Source organism: Heloderma suspectum, chromosome 8 (assembly GCF_057233095.1).
Source record: "Heloderma suspectum isolate Gila_16-S chromosome 8, 16-S_ref, whole genome shotgun sequence".
Lineage (NCBI taxonomy): Eukaryota > Metazoa > Chordata > Lepidosauria > Squamata > Helodermatidae > Heloderma > Heloderma suspectum.
Window position 1 is genome coordinate 47,828,118 of NC_139465.1, and position 21,025 is coordinate 47,849,142.

Here is a 21,025-nt window from a genome sequence, read left to right on the forward strand (position 1 = left end):
TAATTCTCTTTTCTTTTTTTCCATTCATGTCTTTAATTGCTCCAGTTTTTTGCCCTCATGCCTTTCTCTGTACCTGATTTTTTTAGCAACAGTTGTACTGTTGAACATCTGTATGTGAAAAATGACAGGACTAAAAGAAACTCTCAGTATCGTCAGGAAGTTGAAATTTTGGGTGGCTCAGAGAGGGCAAGAGAACAAAGTATTTTTCTCCTTCAGAGAGACTAAGGCAGGATACTTGGAGGAAATGAAGAATGTTTCCATGTACTGCTTACTGATTTGGGAAGTCGCCCCACACAGATATGCAGAATCTTGAGAAGTTAGGCACCAAGAAACAAATGCACTCAGACAGTTGTCAGGCTTTACCTGAATTGTGCTTCAAAGGACTAGTTGCATGATCTGAATCCATTTCCAAGTGCTGTCCCAAGAAATCTCCACAGAAGGACTGGGGAGCAACCAGGACTTCATTAGCAAGCCTCGAGGTGTAATTACAGAGATAATCTGCTGCTTTCCTGTCACTGTAAAGTTTCTTAACCAGCTCCCTGCGATGAGCAGAAGATGGCAGGTGCAGATACTCATAACTATCTGGCCTGTTGTCTCTGGGTAACTCATAGGGGTTGTTCTTCCCAGTATCATTCAGATTCAGTCTCCTAACTGGAGAAACATCCTCGCTGAGGTCAAGAATATCCAGCTTGTGCCCTGTTTCTCTTTGGCCTGGAGAGAAGTCTTCAGAAAAGGACACCCGAAATCTTCCCTTACCAGACCCAGGTCTGCTTTTCACTTGGGAGCGCAAGGAAGCTTGTGCTTGCAAGGCTGAGGAAAGTGGCTTCTGTTCTACAAAGGACAACCAAAGTACATGAATTAACTGACATCATTAACAATACAAATAATGCGTAATTGATTGTTTATAACTATCACAAGATGTTTAATAACACAAGAACATAAGAAGGGCCTTGATGGATCAGAGCAAAGATATATCTACTCCAGAATTCTATTCCCACAGTGGTCAACCAGAGGACCCAATGAGAAGTCCACAAGCAGGACATGTTCCCCAGCAAGTCCTATTCAGAGATGTCCTGCCTCTGATACTGGAGGTAGCATATAGCCATCAAGACTAGTAGCCACTGAGAGCCTTATTCTCCATGAATCCCCTTCTAAAGCCTTTGAAGTTGTTGGCCATCACTACAACTTGTGGTAGCAAATTCCATTGAAGAAGTCCTTTATTTTACCTGTCCTGAATCTCCCACCACTCAGCTTCATGAGATGACCCCATTGGGTTCTATTATTATGAGAGAGGGAGAAAAACTGTTCCCTATTCACTTCCTCCATACCAAGGATAATTTTGTACACCTCCATCATGTCTGCTCTTATTTGCCTTTTTTCTAAGCTAAAATCTCCCAAATGTTGTAACTTTTCTTCATAGGGGAGTTGCTTCATAGAGGAGTTTTGATTGGCCCTTGCAACACCTTTGCAGTTCTATAGCTTGCTTGTAGTTAATAAACTTTGCTGGGAAGAAGTAGATGAGTACTAAATGTAAGAACAAAAAAAGAACCATGCTGGATCAGACCAAGGGTCTATCTAGTCTAGTGCTCAGTTTACACAGCGGCCAACCAGCTGCCTCTAGGAAGCCCACAAGTAGGACATAAGTGTGAGAGGACCATCCCAGTCATGTTCCTCAGCAACTGGAGTGCAGAGGCATATTGCCTCCAGTACTGGAGGTAATGTATAGCCATAATGACTAGCACCACTTCTGCTTTTTGTGAGAAGTGGTGATATAGCAACAACAGGAACTAAAAGGAGAATTCTGACTCCAAATGCTGAGAATGAACATAATTTTTCTCAGGTGGGAAGAGTGAACAAGTGACACACTCACCATTGTCCAAGGAGTTGTGACTCAGAAACTGTCTTGCATTTGCATTGTCTAGCTGTAAAATATTACAAAGTTAGTATTCTATACAATGATCAGAGTTATTAATGTATTTAACCTACTTTCAAATATGAATGAAAATTAATATCCCCAACCTAGAGCATGTCATAGTAGATTTTTGCACAGCTTTGCTATACGTATGTCCTGAGCATCATGCTTTTCAGTGTCTTGCCCCAGGACTTTCCCCATTTTGGTCATAGTGTTTGAGCCAGGAGGGTGTAGATCTCAGGGCAGTCCTAGACATTACAAAAGGCATGAGGTTCCAAAATAATAACTACAAAAGAAACACAAAAACCAGAGACAGCTGCTGAAAACAGCCTCTGTGACCTGGTTCACATATAACACTAAGCAATGGTTTATTTAACCTCTGGGTTGTCATGATATGCAAACCCAGCCATGCCAACAACCTAGAAAGAGAACCCATGGTTTGTTGTTGGGTTGTGAACTTTGTGTTGTTTAAACTATGGGTTGTCATTATATGTGAAGCCAAAACCATGGGTTATTGTGAGTTTTTTCACCAGACTATGTGGCGGGCAAGAGTAGTAACCCCTCCCCCAGCTATTCTATATGCCAATACTACAGTGTCACAAAGGCATACACACCTGCCAAAATGCCTATAATGTAACATGTGTGACAGGTGTATATGAGTATCTTTGATGTACTCATGTTTGAAGCTCTCATATAGACCCACAGCATGTAATTTCTGTAATTCTGGTCATGTAAACCAGTCCAGAGTTTCCTGCCTTTAGTTAGCTGCCTTGTTGTGGCGAAGGGGCTTGCGTAACTCAGTGAAGCCATAAGCTATGCCGTGCAGGGCCACCCAAGACGGACAGGTCATGGCAGAGGGTTCTGACAAAATGTGGTCCACTGGAGAAGGAAATGGCAACCCACTCCAGTATTCTTGCCAAGAAAACCCCATGGAACGTATCACAAGGCTAAAAGAGATGACGCCGGAAGATGAGCCCCTCAGGTCGGAAGGTGTCCAATATGCTACTGGGGAAGAGCAGAGGGTATTTCCAAGTAGCGCCAGAAAGAGTGAAGCGGCTGGGCCAAACCTGAAAGGACACTCAGCTGTGGATGTGTCTGGCGGTGAAAAGAAAATCCGATGCTGTAAAGAACAATATTGTTTAGGAACCTGGAATGTCAGATCAATGAATCAAGGTAAGCTGGAGGTGGTCAAACATGAGATGGCAAGATTGAACATCGACATCTTGGGAATCAGCGAACTAAAATGGACAGGCATGGGCGAATTTAATTCAGGTGACCATCATATCTACTATTGTGGGCAAGAATCCCTTAGAAGATGTCCTCTTCATCATAGGGGATTGGAATGCTAAAGTAGGAAGTCAAGAAATCACCGGGATAACAGGCAGGCATGGCCTTGGTGTACAAAATGAAGCAGGACAAAAGCTAATAGAGTTTTGCCAAGAGAACATGCTGATCATAGCAAACACTCTTTTCCAACAGCACAAGAGGCGACTCTACACATGGACGTCACCAGATGGTCAATATCGAAATCAGATTGATTATGTCCTTTGCAGCCAAAGATGGAGAAGCTCCATACAGTCAGTAAAAACAAGACCTGGAGCTGACTGTGGCTCAGATCATGAGCTGCTTCTTGCAAAATTTCGGCTTAAATTGAAGAACGTCGGGAAAACCACTAAACCGTTCAGGTATGACCTCAGTCATATCCCTTCTGAATATACAGTGGAGGTGAGGAATAGATTTCAGGGATTAGACCTGACAGACAGAGTGCCTGAGGAACTATGGATGGAGGTCCGTAACATTGTTCAGGAGGCAGCAACAAAATCCGTCCCAAAGAAAAAGAAATGCAAGAAAGCCAAGTGGCTGTCTGATGAGGCTTTACAAGTAGCTCACGAAAGAAGGGAAGCGAAAAGCAAGGGAGAAAGGGGAAGATATACCCAACTGAATGCAGAGTTCCAGAGAATAGCAAGGAGAGACAAGAAGGCCTTCTTAAATGAACAATGCAAAGAAATCGAGGAAAACAACGGAATGGGAAAGACTAGAGATCTCTTCAAGAAAATTGGAGATCTCAAGGGAACGTTTTGTGCAAAGATGGGCATGATAAAGGACAAAGAAGGCAGGGACCTAACAGAAGCAGATGAGATTAAGAAGAGGTGGCAAGAATACACAGAAGAACTATACAGGAAAGATCTGAATGTCCCTGATAGCCATGATAGTGCGGTCACTGAACTTGAGCCGGACATCCTCGAGAGTGAAGTCAAGTGGGCCTTAGGAAGCATTAGTAACAACAAAGCTAGCGGAGATGACAGTATTCCAGCTGAGCTATTGAAAATCCTAAAAGATGATGCTGTTAAAGTGCTGCATTCAATATGCCAACAAATCTGGAACACTCAACAGTGGCCACAAGACTGGAAAAGGTCAGTTTACATTCCAATTCCAAAGAAGGGCAACGCCAAAGAGTGTTCAAACTACCGCACAATTGCGCTCATTTCACATGCCAGCAAGGTGATGCTCAAAATCCTACAAGCTAGGCTTCAGCAGTATGCGAACCGAGAACTACCGGAAGTACAAGCTGGGTTTCGAAGAGGCAGAGGAACTAGAGATCAAATCGCCAACATTCGCTGCATCATGGAGAAAGCAAGAGAATTCCAGAAAAACGTCTATTTCTGCTTCATTGACTACGCTAAAGCCTTTGATTGTGTGGATCACAACAAACTGTGGCAAATTCTTAAAGTGATGGGAGTACCAGACCACCTTACCCGTCTCCTGAGAAACCTGTACGAGGGTCAAGAAGCAACAGTAAGAACCAGACATGGAACAACCGATTGGTTCAAAATTGGGAAAGGAGTACGACAAGGCTGCATATTGTCACCCTGCTTATTTAACTTATATGCAGAGTACATCATGAGAAATGCCGGGTTGGATGAATCACAGGTCGGAATTAAGATTGCCGGGAGAATTATCAACGACCTCCGATATGCTGACGATACCACCCTAATGGCAGAAAGCGAAGAGGATCTCAAGAGCCTCTTGTTGAGGGTGAAAGAGGAGAGTGCAAAAGCTGGTTTGAAACTCAACATTAAAAAAACTAAGATCATGTCATCTGGCCCTATCACTTCCTGGCATATAGAAGGGGAAGAAATGGAAGCAGTGACAGATTTTACTTTCTTGGGCTCCAAGATCACCGCAGACGGTGACTGTAGCCATGAAATTAAAAGACGCTTGCTCCTTGGGAGGAAAGCTATGGCAAACCTAGACAGCATAGTAAGAAGCAGAGACATCACCTTGCCGACAAAGGTCCGTCTAATCAAAGCTATGGTTTTCCCAGTAGTAATGTATGGCTGTGAGAGCTGGACTATAAGGAAGGCTGAGCGCCGAAGAATCGATGCTTTCGAACTGTGGTGCTGGAGAAGACTCTTACGAGTCCCCTGGACTGCAAGGAGGTCAAATCAGTCCATCCTAAAGGAAATCAACCCTGAGTGCTCATTGGAAGGACAGATAATGAAGCTGAAGCTCCAATATTTTGGCCACCTAATGCGAAGAGAAAACTCCCTGGAAAAGACCCTGATGCTGGGAAAGATTGAAGGAGAAGGGGACGGCAGAGGATGAGATGGCTAGATAGCATCACGGATGCAATGAATATGAACTTGAGCACGCTCCGGGAGAGAGCGCAGGACAGGAAGGCCTGGCGTGCTATGGTCCATGGGGTCACGAAGAGTCGGACACGACTGAACGACTGAACAACAACAACAACAACAAAACATGACCACATATGTTTCAGTCATATAATGAACCAACCCTAATGGTATTAGCAAAAGGAGCAGGGTTCATGAATATTACACATTTTATATTTACAAACTGATATAAAAAATGGATTGGCATAATGTTGGGAAGGAAAGACCACCTTCTCAATATGAAGACAACTATTGCTAGAGCTAACGCGACTATAAGGGAGAGAGTTCTATCTTAAGCAACAGGAACCTTGTTTACAGAATAAAGCATCTGCCAAAGTCTGCTTACTGGTATGTGCCTTTGGAGATTATGGTGCTTGTTTTCTTTGGCTGACTTGCTGGCCTGCAGCATGGGAACTGATGAAGTGTCTTTCTCATCATGGTATGACATATGGTGAGAAGCTAAATAGCTTGTTCTTGATTCTGCATTAAAAGGAGAAATAACTATTGCCACTCACTGTACTGTTCTGGACGACCTAGAACTAAAAGGCAAGCCATTTGGGTCTTCTACACTGTTGGTGCCTGTCCATTTCTATTCCACTCTTACAAGAGGCTCCTTGTGACATACTGAGTGTCCTTCAGAGACTCCTCGCCCTTCTCCTTACCCTGGCAGCCCAGGGGGTCACTAGGTAAACTGAATTAAACAGGTGTCTAGTTGCTCCTGTTATGCCACTAGATTGTAGGGCTTAGTGGTACAGCCAGAACACCTAGATATACTTTCAAATTAAAACACCCAAAGATTCAACAGCAGCAGCAACCTATTGAGTTAAAGGGCTTCTTCATACAGAGCTTTTATCCTGCTATTGAGATGACTCCCTCATGGAAGTTTGTGGGCTCTTTACATGATGCCATGAACCTCCAGGGCATCTCCTGCCATTTTTCCCAGCCTATCCCATGTTTTCCCCAGACACACACACAAAATGTATTTTTTCCAGCCCATAGAAGAGGAGCGCCATGAAATTCTCTAATAGCGGAAGAAACTGCTGTGTCTGGTTGGTTGTGGGCTGCGCTCTCTCCATGCCTGCCATGTAAATGCTTGAGCACATTTCTCGATTGGAGGGGGAAGAGGGCAATGAAGGGAGACAGATCTGATCCCCCTCCCCACCAAGCTCAGAATTGATGTCCTTCGTTGAGTCAGAGTACCCCATTAAGTTCAATGGGGCTTACTCCCAAGTAAGTGTGCCGAGGGGTGCAGACTTACAGTACAATCTTATGTCTACTCAGAAGTAAGCTGTAGCTTTCCTGGGGGCTGCGAGGAAACAGTAGAGCACAAGTTAAGAGATGAAAACAAGCCCCCCCCCCCGCTCCTTTGCACACATGCCAGGGAGGGAGGCGCTCCTTTGATTCCCTCCACCTTTAAAGTCACTACAACGGCTTCTGACTTCCCTCCGCTGTGGAGGAGTGGAGGGATGGGCGGAGCCATCAATCATGTTACAGGAACCTGTCTTGATTTTTCTGTGCAGCCATGAAAAGGAGGGAAACATTATGAGAGATGCCTGTATACAGGGCCAGTCTAAATCCCAGAAAGGATCCGGAATCAAAAGGATCAGTTTGTAGTGGGATAAAACGCCAGGTGTGAAGAGAGCCAAAGGGTAGTAGGACTCAAGTATTATGGAGAAGAGCTCTAACTGGCAAATTAAGTTACAACTCTGCCAGCTTCCAGTCTCTGCCCACCCAACTCCCCCAGATGGTTAGCACACACTTTTTACAGTAACTTGGTTGATATAAGACTATTTAGAACACATCAGCTTAATTAACCACAGGGTTATTAACAACATCCATAGATCCAGAGAAAAAGACTTGTCCTCGGTGTTAAGACAGGCAGGTAGGTGATATCCTACATGACACGAGAAGTTCCAAGGCATCATGTAGTAGGTTTGGACTAGAAATTAAATGCCCTTCTCTCCACCCTTCTAGCAGAAGATGCAGTGGGCAATCCAGGGTGCATAGCTTCTTGCTAACTCCAACTGAAGACCCTTAATACAAACTTGGTTGTACATCTGGAGGAACTTGCCTACAAAATTGATGCAATGGCACAACCTGCTTTAGGATATCGAGCAGGGGTGAAACAACGATCAACCCATGTACTTTTGCCCCTCAGGAAGAGGGGTTCGGATTTGGGGTGAAAGAAAAGTCAGTCATAGCAAGATGGACTACTGCCCCTTAGGAAGGCCAGTATCTGACAAAGGTAGCTTTCCCCAGCTCTCTGTGACCTTCTTAGACTACCTCCATTATGAGACGCAACATGTTTCTCATGATGTCAATAATCGCTGAGGAACAGAAGTAGAAGGCTGTTACCCTTGTGTCCTGCTTATGACCTTCCTGGAGACATCTGGTTGGCCACTGTGGGAAAGAGGATGCTGCACTAGACGGACCTTTGGTCTGATCCAACTTCAGGGATCTTCTTTTGTTACATCTCATGTCCTTTTGGAAACGTCTTTATTTCTAGAATTGTCATTTCAGCACTCTAAACTGGAATACAAGGTGAGAGATTGGATCTCCTGATGTCTTTTTCTTTGCAGCTCAGAGGGGGGCTGATTTGGATTGGGTCCCTGAAGTTGGGTGAATGGGAGGGGTTAACCTTTTTCCCCTGCACCATTTCCCAGATATATATCCACCCCACACTCATATAACTCTCATATTTACACCAACAGAGGTGAATTAAACTGGTGGGTGGGGCTGGAGTTACATTATTTGACTGTACGGGTGGTGGCAACCTGGAAAGTACATGAAGAACTTCCTTGTTTATTTCTGTTCCCTTCCTTTCTGACATACTCATTGTGTAAACCCTGCTGAAATAATTGCCAACTGAAATAAAATGATTTGTTTCAATGGTGACTGCACAGGGGAAGCTCCCCCTTTGATGATGTTCAATGTCACAGAGTCATACAACCTACCAGCACATGTTCTGTTGCTTTCTGTATCCAAATTGGGTGCTGCAAAGCTCTCTTGAGCTAGCACTTGACTCCTCATTGTATTTTCCCTACAGTGGCAAGCCAAAGAATGAAGACATCCTTGAGTATCGCACGCTCCTCTACCCAAACTGTCTCCCACCCCAAGGAACACCCCCTACCACCAAAACCATGTGGTTGAATCACAGAATGGTAGGGTTGGAAGGGTCCTGCAAGCCCATCGAGTCCAACCCCGTACTCAATGCAAGAATCCAAGTCAGAGCACCCCGACAGATGGCTGTTCAGTTTCATCTTGAATGCTTCCAGTGTGGGAGAGCCCACCACCTCCCTAGATCATTGGTTCCATTGCCATATTGCTCTAACAGTTGGGAAGTTTCTCCTGATGTTCAGCCAGAATCTGGCTTCCTGGAACTTGAGCCCATGATTCCGTGTCCTGCACTCTGGGATGATCAGGAAGAGATCCTGGCCTTCCTCTCTGTGACAACCTTTCAAGTACTTGAAGAGCGCTATCATATCTCCCCTCAGTCTTCTCTTCTCAAGGCTAAACATGCCCAGTTCTTTCAGTCTCTCCTCATAGGGCTTTGTTTCCAGTCCCCTGATCATCTTCGTTGCCCTCCTCTGAACCCTCTCGAGTTTGTCTGCGTCCTTCTTAAAGTGTGGTGCCCAGAACTGGACACAGTACTTCAGATGAGGCCTATTCAGTGCTGAGGGAAATTAGTACTTCCTGGGATTTGGAAGCTATACTTCTATTAATGCAGCCTCAAATAGTGTTTGCCGTTTTTGCATCCACATCACATTGTTGGCTCATGTTCAGCTTGTGATCGACAACAATTCCAAGACCCTTCTCACTTGTAGTGTTGTTGAGCCAAGTATCCCCCAACTTGTAACTGTGCATTTGGTTTCTTTTTCCTATGTGCAGAACTTGGCATTTATCCCTATTAAATGTCATTCTGTTGTTTTCAGCCCAGTGCTCCAGCCTATCCAGATCACTTTGAATTTTCTGTCTTCCAAGGTATTAGCTATCCTGCCCAATTTTATGTCATCTGCAAATTTGATCAGCATTCCCCGCACCTCCTTATCCAAGTCATTAAAAAAATATGGAAGAGCACTGGGCCCAGGACTGAGCTTTGCGGTACCCCACTCGTTACCTCTGCCCAGTTTGAGAAGATCCCATTGATAAGCACTCTTTGCATCCGATTCTGTAGCCAACTGTGGATCTCTCTTCAACCTCTGTTGATTTTGAGTGGGGCAAAGACCAGACTGTGGTTGTGTATTTGTAAATTGCCTCCTAGCCCAAGGCAACTCTGCTTCATGACCACTGTTTTCCAAAGCTGCTTCCACACTAGAACCCTTTAGTGTTCCTGAAGCATTGCTTCGCTACAGTCAGCTGGAAACAGAATTCAAACATTGGTTCCATGCAGCACTTAATACAAGGCTATATTCCCAGTAAAAATCTGGCAGTGTATGTCTGCTGTCAAGAACCTACTATATAATTACTTGGAAGTAATTCCCATTCATCAAGGAGCCCACTTTCCCCTGAAACTGGCCCTTTAATAGTTTTCTCCTTGCCATTTTCTTTTAAAGCATTCTGCTTCTCAGCTATTTGTTTCTTTCTCTTCATCATAGCGTTCCTGAATCAACCCTCAGGGAGCAATCCTATTGGGATAGTAGACTGCCTCCAAAGTCGGAGGCGGCCAACTATCCAATGCAGGGTGGGCGGAGCACTGAGGGAATCCTCTCCTGCACATTCTGTCGATTTTGGCTGTCTAGCTGGGCACTTCAGAGTGGGCGGGGGGAGGCTGCATGGTGCATAAGTGCCGTAACTAGGCTTCCACGGTCTCCTCCCCTCCCCTGAGAACGCCCCCTTTTTGCCTGCTCTGCACTGTGTTTATGTGAGCGCAGACGGGGAAGAACCATGCCACTGCCTCCGAGCTCAGTTCCCAGAAATTGAAAAATCCTATGTCGTCTACACAGTCTACTAGAAGCCATGAGATTTCTCTCCCCATCAGTTCCTGTTCCATGAGGAGGTATGTGGGGGGAGGGGTGGACAGGGGGGAGGTGAACTACTGGATTTCTCTTTGAAGGGTTCCTCTTTGCAGCTAAAACAATTTCTCATTATGTTTTATAAAATAAAAATCTTTAACTTTAAATATCTTTAGCATATCCCTATATCCATAGCGTACAAAATTAAAAATATATACATAAATGCATTAAATAAAAAATACAATCAATAAGCGATTTATTATGATTTCAGGAAATCCAGGTTAAAATTAAAAAATCCACAGTTGGACAATACTTTACATAAAGCCACAAAAGAGTGTGTAAGCTTTCAAGTTCCCCAGAACTCTTCATCAGGCTGGATGGTATAAATAAATAAAAAAAAAAGGGGGGGGGGAGACACACCAACAGAGTAGAAAAAGTAGGCCAGATGTTGTGGCCATCATGAGTTCTGCAGCTTAGACTCAGGGTCAAGATGGAGACTGCAGACTGAATAAATGAGTTTCTGGTAGATGCTGCAGGAATCAGATTATACCTGGCACTCTGGGACAAAGAACCATTCTATTCCTCCATATTATACATATATTATGTCTAGTCTCCAAGTATGTATACTTCCCTGATGTTTTCCTATGGCTCTTTGTCAAACTGTCAAGTTTTACCAGCTTCACTTGTTCGCAGGTTTCCCAGAGCCGTTTTATCTTCTTTGGCCTTTTGTCAGATTTCCAGTATTTGGCAAAGAATAGCAACTGTCAATTCAGGCAAGAGGGGGGTTGGATTTCTTTAGAACAAAATGACTTTATTTTGTTTATTATTCATTTACAAAATTTTACCCTGCCTTTCCTCTCCAAAAAAGGAGTTGCTCAAAGCAGTTTACAAAATAAACATAAAATAAGCAATCATTAAAACACAGAAACACGCTAAGTTTCAGCAAAAACATGAAAAACCAAACTAATAATTATATGGGGTACTGTTACTGAAAAAGCCCTCACGCTCCTTTTGACCAACCATGCCCTTGAAGGCAATGGCACATGCAAGAGGGGCATGCCAGATAAGCAGCAGCTTATCTTAAAGGACAGGCCAGTTCAAATGGAAGAAGAGAGTCCTTCAAGTAGCCAGGTCCCAAGCCATTTAGGGTTGTAAAGGTAGTAACTAACACCATGAATTGCACTCGGAAATGAACCCAGTACAGCTGAGACAATAAGGGGGCCACATGGCCCCAGCACTATGCCTCAGTCAATATTCCAGCAGCAGCAACATTCTACACTAATGGAAAGTTCTGAGCTGTTTTAGCAACGCATAGAGCGCATTACAGTACTCCAGTTGAGATGTAACTAATACATGTAGGGCCACGGTCGGGTCTGGCCGTATCAGGAACACAAGCAGTTGGTGCATCAGCCAAAGCTGAGCAAGGGCATTCTTGGCCACAGCCAATCCTGGAGTATCCCAAGCTACGAACCTAATCTTCTAACGGAAGTAAAAGCCCATCCAGAACAGGACCAGTAGGCTTCCAAACAGATAGCACCCATTTGGCCAGATTTTATTTCAGTTTGTTCACTATTATTGAGTCCATCATCGATTCCAAACACCAATTCAGGACCTCCACTGCCTCCCCAGAATATGATGGAAAGGAGATCTAGAGCTGATAATCATCTCTATACTGATGAAAACCCACTCTGCATCCCTGGATGATCTTTCCCAGCAGTTTCATGTAGATATGGAAAAGCATATGGGGCAAACTCAAACCCTGCAAGACCTCAAGAAATGTGAAGACCTGGAAACTCCCCTGAAAAAATATTGTTTTTCCCCATAGGACCAATTTTTGACCCATCCCACCTCCAAAATGAACAACTTCGGACAATGAAATATTTCTTTAAGAATGTTGAATAAAATGTTTAAGACAAGGTGCTCATATATTGCTACCCTGCCTTTACTCCCCCAAAAATGATTTCTAAAAAACTACATTATAGGACTACTTTTATAAGAAGTCTAGAGATGTAAGCTTCTGGAAATTTTGAAGCCATGGGGGAATTTAAAAAAAAAAATCCCCTTGGTAAGATTCACAACATAGTTACCGTTTCCATTCCTTATTAAAATTATTGATCTAATCATAGACAGAGATGCTCCAAGTCACGCTCAGTTTCCCAACATGTGACAAGAGTCACCATATCATAACGTGTGAAGAAAATATGCATTCTTGAAACTTCGGTGTTTGTTCTATAGACTTCTGTGTTTCTGGGCTTGTTCCAGATAGATGCTGTAGCAGTCAATGAATGTAGTTCTAAAAGCCATGCGTGAGAGAAACACTGTAGGTTATCTTGCCAATGCCACCACATGCGATGGAACAATGTGTGTGGGTTATGCCACCTACGTTTCTTTTTCTAAAACAACTTTTAGATGTGGATCTGTGAGCCTCGCTGCCACACTTAACAGAGTTCTTAATTAGACTCACCATTAGGAAATGCTGCCTCAGCTATAAAACCTTTAACCACTACCACAATAAAACCTCTGTATCTAAAAGAAATTCAGTACCTTGATTCCTGTAGTGTAGGCATAGGGTTAACACCACCACTAGAGACATTTCAAAACGAACAAAAATTAAATGTTTATTAAAGGGAATTATTTACAAAAGGGAGTAAGATGTCATTCTTCAAATAATAAGTTGAGATTGCTTAAAGGTTCTTAAATTAACTATGCTTGGTTACTACATCTCCCCCCCCCCCATGCTTTTTCCAGCAGGTTGGAGAAGCATACAAGGCTGTTTTGTGGGGAGCAGGGTTGGGGAGCTAGAATGCTCCAAATATTGTGATGGGATTTAATATGCCAAAGCAACCTCTATCTCATTAATGGAGTGATCATAGCTCGGTGTTAACAGCATGGGATTTGCACGTGGAAAGTCCCAGCTTCAGTCCCCACTGTAATGATATGTGTTTGTATTTGGCTGTGTTGTATGGGGGGACTCATTTGAGTGTTACACTGATTGGTATAAAAGGATTAATCTGATTCTGTAAGTATGTATTGTGACTCACTCAGTAAAAGCTGTCTTTGCAACCTCGTATTCGAAGTGTTCTGTTTAAGCCCAAGAACACCAAACATTACATTGTGTCAGAAGTGCAAGGAAATTGATCAGTTGAAGTCTCCAGAAAAACTGTTATTTGAAGGTAATGTAGCTGAAAATTGGAGAAAATGGAGGCAAGGATTTGAATTATATTGTATAGCAAGTGGAGCTGACAAAAAAAGTGAGAAGCGTCAAGCTGCTTTATTCCTGCATGATGTGTTTCAGGGATTAGGATGTTTGCCAGGTCAGTATGTAATGAAAACGAATCCACAGATAACACCAGTACTGCCTGCTTCTCGTAAAGTTCCAGTTATGTTAAGGGTAGGGATGGCGGAGAATTCCACCATGGATTTCAGTGAGGCCGAATGCACTGGCAGTCGGCCCCCTGAAATCCGTGGCAGAACGGCCTCCCCCCCCGCCCCCCCCGCGAATTCCCCCTGGGACGAAGCTTACCTGGGGCGGATGTTCCGGACGATGGCGGCTCCGGCGGCTGGTCTTCTTACCGGCTGCTACAGCCATTTGTATCCTGGTCTTTCCTGTGATAGGCTACATAAGTATTTACATAGCCTATCACGACAAGCCAAGGGAAAAAAAAAAAAGGTGTACGCAAATGGCGGTGGCTATGGCGGCCATTTGCGTTCCCTATTTTTCGCCGTTTTAGCCTACGTAAATATTTACGTAGGCTATTACAGCGAAAAAAAGGGGAAACACAAATAGCATAGTGGGCGCTATTTGCGTTCCTTTTTTCCCCACCGTTTTAGCCTACGTAAATATTTACGTAAGCTATTACGGCGGGAAAAAAAGGAACGCAAATAGCGCCCACTACGCTATTTGCGTTCTCCTTTTTTCCGCCGTTTTATCTTACATAAATATTTACGTAAGATAAAATGGAGAAAAATAGGGAATGCAAATGGCGGCCGCCGTAGCCATTTGCGTACGCTGTTGTTGGTTTTTTTTGCCCAGCCGTGATAGGCTACGTAAGTACTTACGTAGCCTATCATGGCAGCCTGACTGGATGCAAATGGCGGCCGCTACGGTGGCCGCCATTTGCGTCCGCAGCAGCCCGTCCGCAGCCGGAACGCCAGCTGCGGACGGCCCTGGCCGGCTACTCCAAGAGCTGCTGCTGGCCGGGCAGAATTCCGGGGGGGAGGACCGGATTGCCTCCCCCCCTGTCAAGGATTCTGAGGGGAGAGACAGAGCACCTCCCCCCCACCGTGAATCAATTCCGCAAAAAGGTGACTTTCGTACATCCTTAGTTAAGGGAGAAGGTAGAAAGAGAACTTAGAAGAATGAAGCAAATGGGTGTGATTGTTGAGGTGGAAGAACCTACAGAATGGGTAAATTCAATAGCGATTGCGGATAACCCTGGTAAAGATCAACTAAGAATTTGTCTGGATCCAAGGGATATGAATAAAGCCATTCATAGAAAGTACTTTTAGTTACCAACAGATGAAATCACTAGCAGATTGGCAGATGCCAAATTGTTTTCTGTGTTGGATGCTAGTAATGGATTTTGGCAGATACAGCCGGACGAGAAGAGTTCCAGATTATGTACTTTTAATACACCTTTTGGTAGATATAGACTTACTAGAATGCCGTTTGGTATTTCATCTGCTTCTGAAGTATATCAAAGAGCAATACAAGAAGTCTTTGAAGGATTAGAAGGAGTTATGTGTTATATTGATGATATCCTGATATGGGGAAGGACACAACAAAAGCATGATGAAAGAGTTATGCAGGTTTTAGAAAGGTGTAAAGCAAGGAATTTAAAACTAAATGGAGAGATATGCAAATTTTCTATGACTGAAAGAAATTACTAGGAACATATCTTAACTGCAGAAGGAATAAAACCTGAAAGAACTAAAATTGAAGCACTAGTTGAAATGCCAAGTCCTCAAAATAAGGGAGAATTACAGAGATTATTGGGTATGATTAATTATTTGGCTAAATGTATGCCAAATCTTGCTAAATTGACAACTAATCTGAGACAACTTTTATACTGGGGAAGCGGGGGGAGTTTGAATGGACAAAGGTCTTTTCCAGGGAGTTTTCTCTTCGCATTAGGTGGCCAAAATATTTGAGCTTCAGCTTCAGTATCTGTCCTTCCAATGAGCAGTCAGGGTTGATTTCCTTTAGGATGGACTGATTTGACCTCCTTGCAGTCCAGGGGACTCGTAAGAGTCTTCTCCAGCACCACAGTTCGAAAGCATCAATTCTTCGGCGCTCAGCCTTCCTTATAGTCCAGCTCTCACAGCCATACATTACTACTGGGAAAACCATAGCTTTGATTAGACGGACCTTTGTCGGCAAGGTGATGTCTCTGCTTCTTACTATGCTGTCTAGGTTGGCCATAGCTTTCCTCCCAAGGAGCAAGCGTCTTTTAATTTCACGGCTACACTCACCGTCTGTGGTGATCTTGGAGCCCAAGAAAGTAAAATCTGTCACTGCTTCCATTTCTTCCCCTTCTATATGCCAGGAAGTGATAGGGCCAGATGACATGATCTTAGTTTTTTTAATGTTGAGTTTCAAACCAGCTTTTGCACTCTCCTCTTTCACCCTCAACAAGAGGCTCTTGAGATCCTCTTCGCTTTCTGCCATTAGGGTGGTATCGTCTGCATATCGGAGGTTGTTGATAATTCTCCCAGCAATCTTAATTCCGACCTCTGATTCATCCAACCCGGCATTTCTCATGATGTACTCTGCATATAAGTTAAATAAGCAGGGTGACAATATGTAGCCTTTTCGTACTCCTTTCCCAATTTTGAACCAATCGGTTGTTCCATCTCTGGTTCTTACTGTTGCTTCTTGACCCTCGTACAGGTTTCTCAGGAGACAGGTAAGGTGGTCTGGTACCCCCATCACTTTAAGAATTTGCCACAGTTTGTTGTGATCCACACAATCAAAGGCTTTAGCGTAGTCAATGAAGCAGAAATAGACGTTTTTCTGGAATTCTCTTGCTTTCTCCATGATGCAGCGAATGTTGGCGATTTGATCTCTAGTTCCTCTGCCTCTTCGAAACCCCGCTTGTACTTCCGGTAGTTCTCGGTTCGCATACTGCTGAAGCCTAGCTTGTAGGATTTTGAGCATCACCTTGCTGGCATGTGAAATGAGCGCAATTGTGCGGTAGTTTGAACACTCTTTGGCGTTGCCCTTCTTTGGAATTGGAATGTAAACTGACCTTTTCCAGTCTTGTGGCCACTGTTGAGTGTTCCAGATTTGTTGGCATATTGAATGCAGCACTTTAACAGCATCATCTTTTAGGATTTTAAATAGCTCGGCTGGAATACTGTCATCTCCGCTGGCTTTGTTGTTACTAATGCTTCCTAAGGCCCACTTGACTTCACTCTCGAGGACGTCCGGCTCAAGTTCAGTGACCGCACTATCATGGCTATCAGGGACATTCAGATCTTTCCTGTATAGTTCTTCTGTGTATTCTTGCCACCTCTTCTTAATCTCTTCTGCTTCTGTTAGGTCCCTGCCTTCTTTGTCCTTTATCATGCCCGTCTTTGCACAAAACATTCCCTTGAGATCTCCAATTTTCTTGAAGAGATCTCCAGTCTTTCCCATTCTGTTGTTTTCCTCGATTTCTTTGCATTGTTCATTTAAGAAGGCCTTCTTGTCTCTCCTTGCTATTCTCTGGAACTCTGTATTCAGTTGGGTATATCTTCCCCTTTCTCCCTTGCTTTTCGCTTCCCTTCTTTCGTGAGCTACTTGTAAAGCCTCATCAGACAGCCACTTTGCTTTCTTGCATTCCTTTTTCTTTGGGATGGATTTCATTGCTGCCTCCTGAACGATGTTACGGACCTCTGTCCATAGTTCCTCAGGCACTCTGTCTATCAGGTCTAATCCCTGAAATCTATTCCTCACCTCCACTGTATATTAATGGATTATAATTGTTGTGGCAAAGGGGCTTGCATAACTCAGGTCAAATCAGTCCATACTAAAGGAAATCAACCCTGACTGCTCATTGGAAGGACAGATACTGAAGCTGAAGCTGAAATGTTTTGGCCACCTAATGCGAAGAGAAAACTCTCTGGAAAAGACCCTGATGCTGAGAAAGACTGAAGGCAAAAGAAGGGGACGGCAGAGGATGAGATGGCTAGATAGCATCACTGATGCAATGAATACGGACTTGAGCACGCTCCGGGAGAGAGCGCAGGACAGGAAGGCCTGGCGTGCTATGGTCCATGGGGTCACAAAGAGTCGGACACGACTGAACAACTGAACAACAACAAGGGTTATATACCGTGCATAAATACACTCTCCAGAACTGAACATGCTATTCCAGTAATGCTACCCCGCTTGTTGTCTTGTACATAGGTCAAATTTTATCTTCATGCAAAATGACAATTATGGTATGAAACAAGACAGAGCCCAATGTAGGGAGCCTCCATAGGGAGAAAACTGCAGTTGATATAAAGGGAAGTTGTTTACTTGTTCTCTAATATTCTGCATTGTACAAAGTGTTCCTCAGTTCTGATCTTACTTATGCATGTTCTTAATTCCTATTCTTCTTGCACAGCAGCAGCCATTTGATATAGAAATATAAACAGATATAATGAACTCATCAAAGGAATTACAGACTAAAAAGGCACTAGACAGCACTATGCTGTCCTAGCTCAGCATAGGGCTCCCAGTGTCTTGCTTCATCTGGGATTCAGTTGTCCGCTCTGGACGATGGCTCAGATGAGGAGGTGTATCATGGCACAGACAACTGGAAAAGGAGCTTTAGTGGCACAACCAGCACCGCAGATACCACCTGGGCCTTTGGGAGTGAATTCCGAACCGTAGGGAACAGCCCTGCAGGCAAAGCACTGACAAGTTATCCCAGCACCCTCTGGGAGCTCTGCATCCTCAAGAGTGGCGAGTTTTCTTTGAAGGGCCAGTGTTCTCTCCTGCCGTCTCTGGCTTCTTCTAGGTGGTGAGGACCTGGGGAGATGGAGGAGCTAGTCCTGTTTCGGTAGGAGAGCTGGAGTCAGTTCCAGAGCTGTCCTACTCTGTAGGAAGGTTGGAGCTGGTCCCAGCGGTTCCTTCACAGAACAACTGACACCACAACACTCAGAACAAGCAGGTGTGCAATTCAGATTGTGCTTTCTACATCTTTTGCTGTCACACAGTCCTTTACATTTGCATCGTATTACTGTGATGATGTGGGCCGGTGCAGGTGACAAGCTCACTGTAAGTGGCTCAAGCCCATTATCTTTACAGATCCATCGAAAGTCCTCTGGCAGGAGGTTTTCCGATTTTCCCATCCAGGTTTGTACTTGGTAATGAACTCACAGCGAGTGGTATTGTGCTGCTGAAGATGCTGGTGGAAGAGTATGCACGGCAACAGTAGAGGTCCCAAATACTGTCTTTCCCCAGAAAGGTATGTATCGTAGTGCATTTAATGTTTCACCTTCTTTTCCTTTGTACAGAGAAGTGCATTTTCTCCTGCTTTGGTAATGTCGTCTTTAGATGATACTTTGCTGAATACTTTGGCCTGTTCTAAAAAGAGGTTATCAGTCTGAAAGTTTCTTTAAAACAATTCCTTTTCCAATGCCAAATAAATGCAATGTGCTGTTGCATCCACCAATTGCATGAATGAAGAATGTGACGAAATCTCTTGCCCTAGTTCTTTCTTTATGAGCTGTATGTCCCATATTTTTTGTGAGTGCTCATGTTGTCTCCTGACATGAAGGCCTGGAGTGCTATGGTCCATGGGGTCACGAAGAGCCAGACACGACTGAACAACAACAAGACCCTGGTGGATGGCTGGAATGCTGCAATCACCGGGACATTGGACTGGGTGGCTCTGAAATGCCCTCTCCCCCTGAACAGGGCTCAGACTGCACCATGGTTCACCCTACGGTTGTGAGCTCTGAAGCAGGAGGCGAGACGGCTAGAGCGCTGGTGGAGGAAAACTGGTAGCTTCAACCTACCACGTGGTGATAGGAGCAGCAAAAAAGACTCTATCGCAGCCGTACAGTGCTATCCCAGGAGGATGTTCCAAGTGGTCCGGAAGCTGGTCAGTCCAGTTGTTTCGGAACCAATGGAGCATTCCAAGGTCTCCTGTGATGAGTTTGCAAAGCACTCATCACGGATCAGGAGTGCTATTCCGTGCACTGTGGATGCAGTTAGTGAAAAAGTGGTCAGTGGCAGACTGGTTGTGTGGAATTGGTTCCAACTTCTTCCTTCTGAGGAAGTGGACAAGGTGCTTTCATCTTTAAGGCCAACCACCTGCTTATTTGATCCCTGCCCATCTTGGCTCATTATGAGCTGCAGGGAGAGACTTAGGGAGGGGATCCAGGCTGTGGTGAATGCCTCCCTTGAGGAAGGGGTGATGCCATCGGCCCTCAAGGAGGTGGTGATAAGACCACTGTTAAAGAATCATAAAATCATAGAATAGTAGGGTTGGAAGGGGCCTACAAGACCATCGAGTCCAACCCCCAAGAAGCCCTCCTTGGTTCCCCAAGACTTGAACAACTTTTGCCCGGTCTCGAATCTGCCATTTTTGAGTGGGTGGCGGCTTTGCAGTTGCAGACACACTTGGAAGAAGCCGATTATCTGGATCCATTTCAATCAGGTTTCAGGCCTGGGCATGGGACAGAAACGGCCTTGGTTACCTTGGTGGATGATGTGGGAAGGACTCTGAATAGGGCCAAATGCTCTTTCCTTGTTCTCCTCGATCTCTCAGCAGCTTTTGATACCATCAACCACGGTATCTTCCTGGACCGCCTGGAGGGGTTGGTCACAGGGGACACTGTATTACTCTGGTTCTGTTCCTTCCTCTCTGGCAGGTACCAGACGGTAGTTCTGGGGGAGGAGACTTCAGACCCTTGGCTGCTCACTTGCGGGGTGCCACAGGGTTCTATTCTCTCCCCGATGTTATTTAACATCTATGTGAAGCCGCTGGGGGCTATCATCAGGAGGTTTGGGGTGCAGTGTCGCCAATATACAGATGACACGCAACTCTGCTTCTCATTTAAATCCTCACCAAGGCTGGCTGTAGAAACCCTGTCCAAGTGTCTGGAGTCGGTGAGTGGCTGGGGAAGGAATAAGCTGAAACTGAACCCCAACAAAACCAAAGTACTTTTTGTGGGAGACAAGGGGAGGTTGGGGGATGTTGACCTGGTGTTCCTCTTTGATGAGCTTCTGCCGGGCTTTGAAAACCTGGCTGTTCAGACGGGCATTTGGGGTGGGTTAGGGTGTTTTTATAGAGCAATGTTGTTTTGTTCAGTTGATTATGTAAATGTGTTGTATTTTGTGTTATTTTATTATATGCCGCCTTGAATGGCCAAGTAGTCAGACAGGTGGGTGGCTAATAAATAAATAATAGATAATAAATAAAACACAATTTACCAGCCGTTCACTGTGCATGTCAATGAAATGTTGCTTGTTTGCTTTGTTTCTTAAAAAGTTATCTTTCTTGGAGAGGAAT

The 21,025-nt window shown here is 44.4% G+C and overlaps 1 protein-coding gene across 1 annotated transcript in view; it reads right to left on the minus strand.

The window, feature by feature from the left end:
• Window positions 1-21,025, minus strand: part of LOC146339171 (leucine-rich repeat-containing protein 36-like) — a 64,277-nt gene that overhangs the window by 24,916 nt on the left and 18,336 nt on the right. Inside the window, exons 5-6 of the mRNA XM_084812466.1 lie at window positions 1,871-1,922; window positions 364-831 (exon numbers count right to left, since the gene is read on the minus strand). The gene's annotated coding sequence lies outside the window, so the exon portion shown is untranslated. The remainder of the gene's footprint in view (window positions 1-363; window positions 832-1,870; window positions 1,923-21,025) is intronic.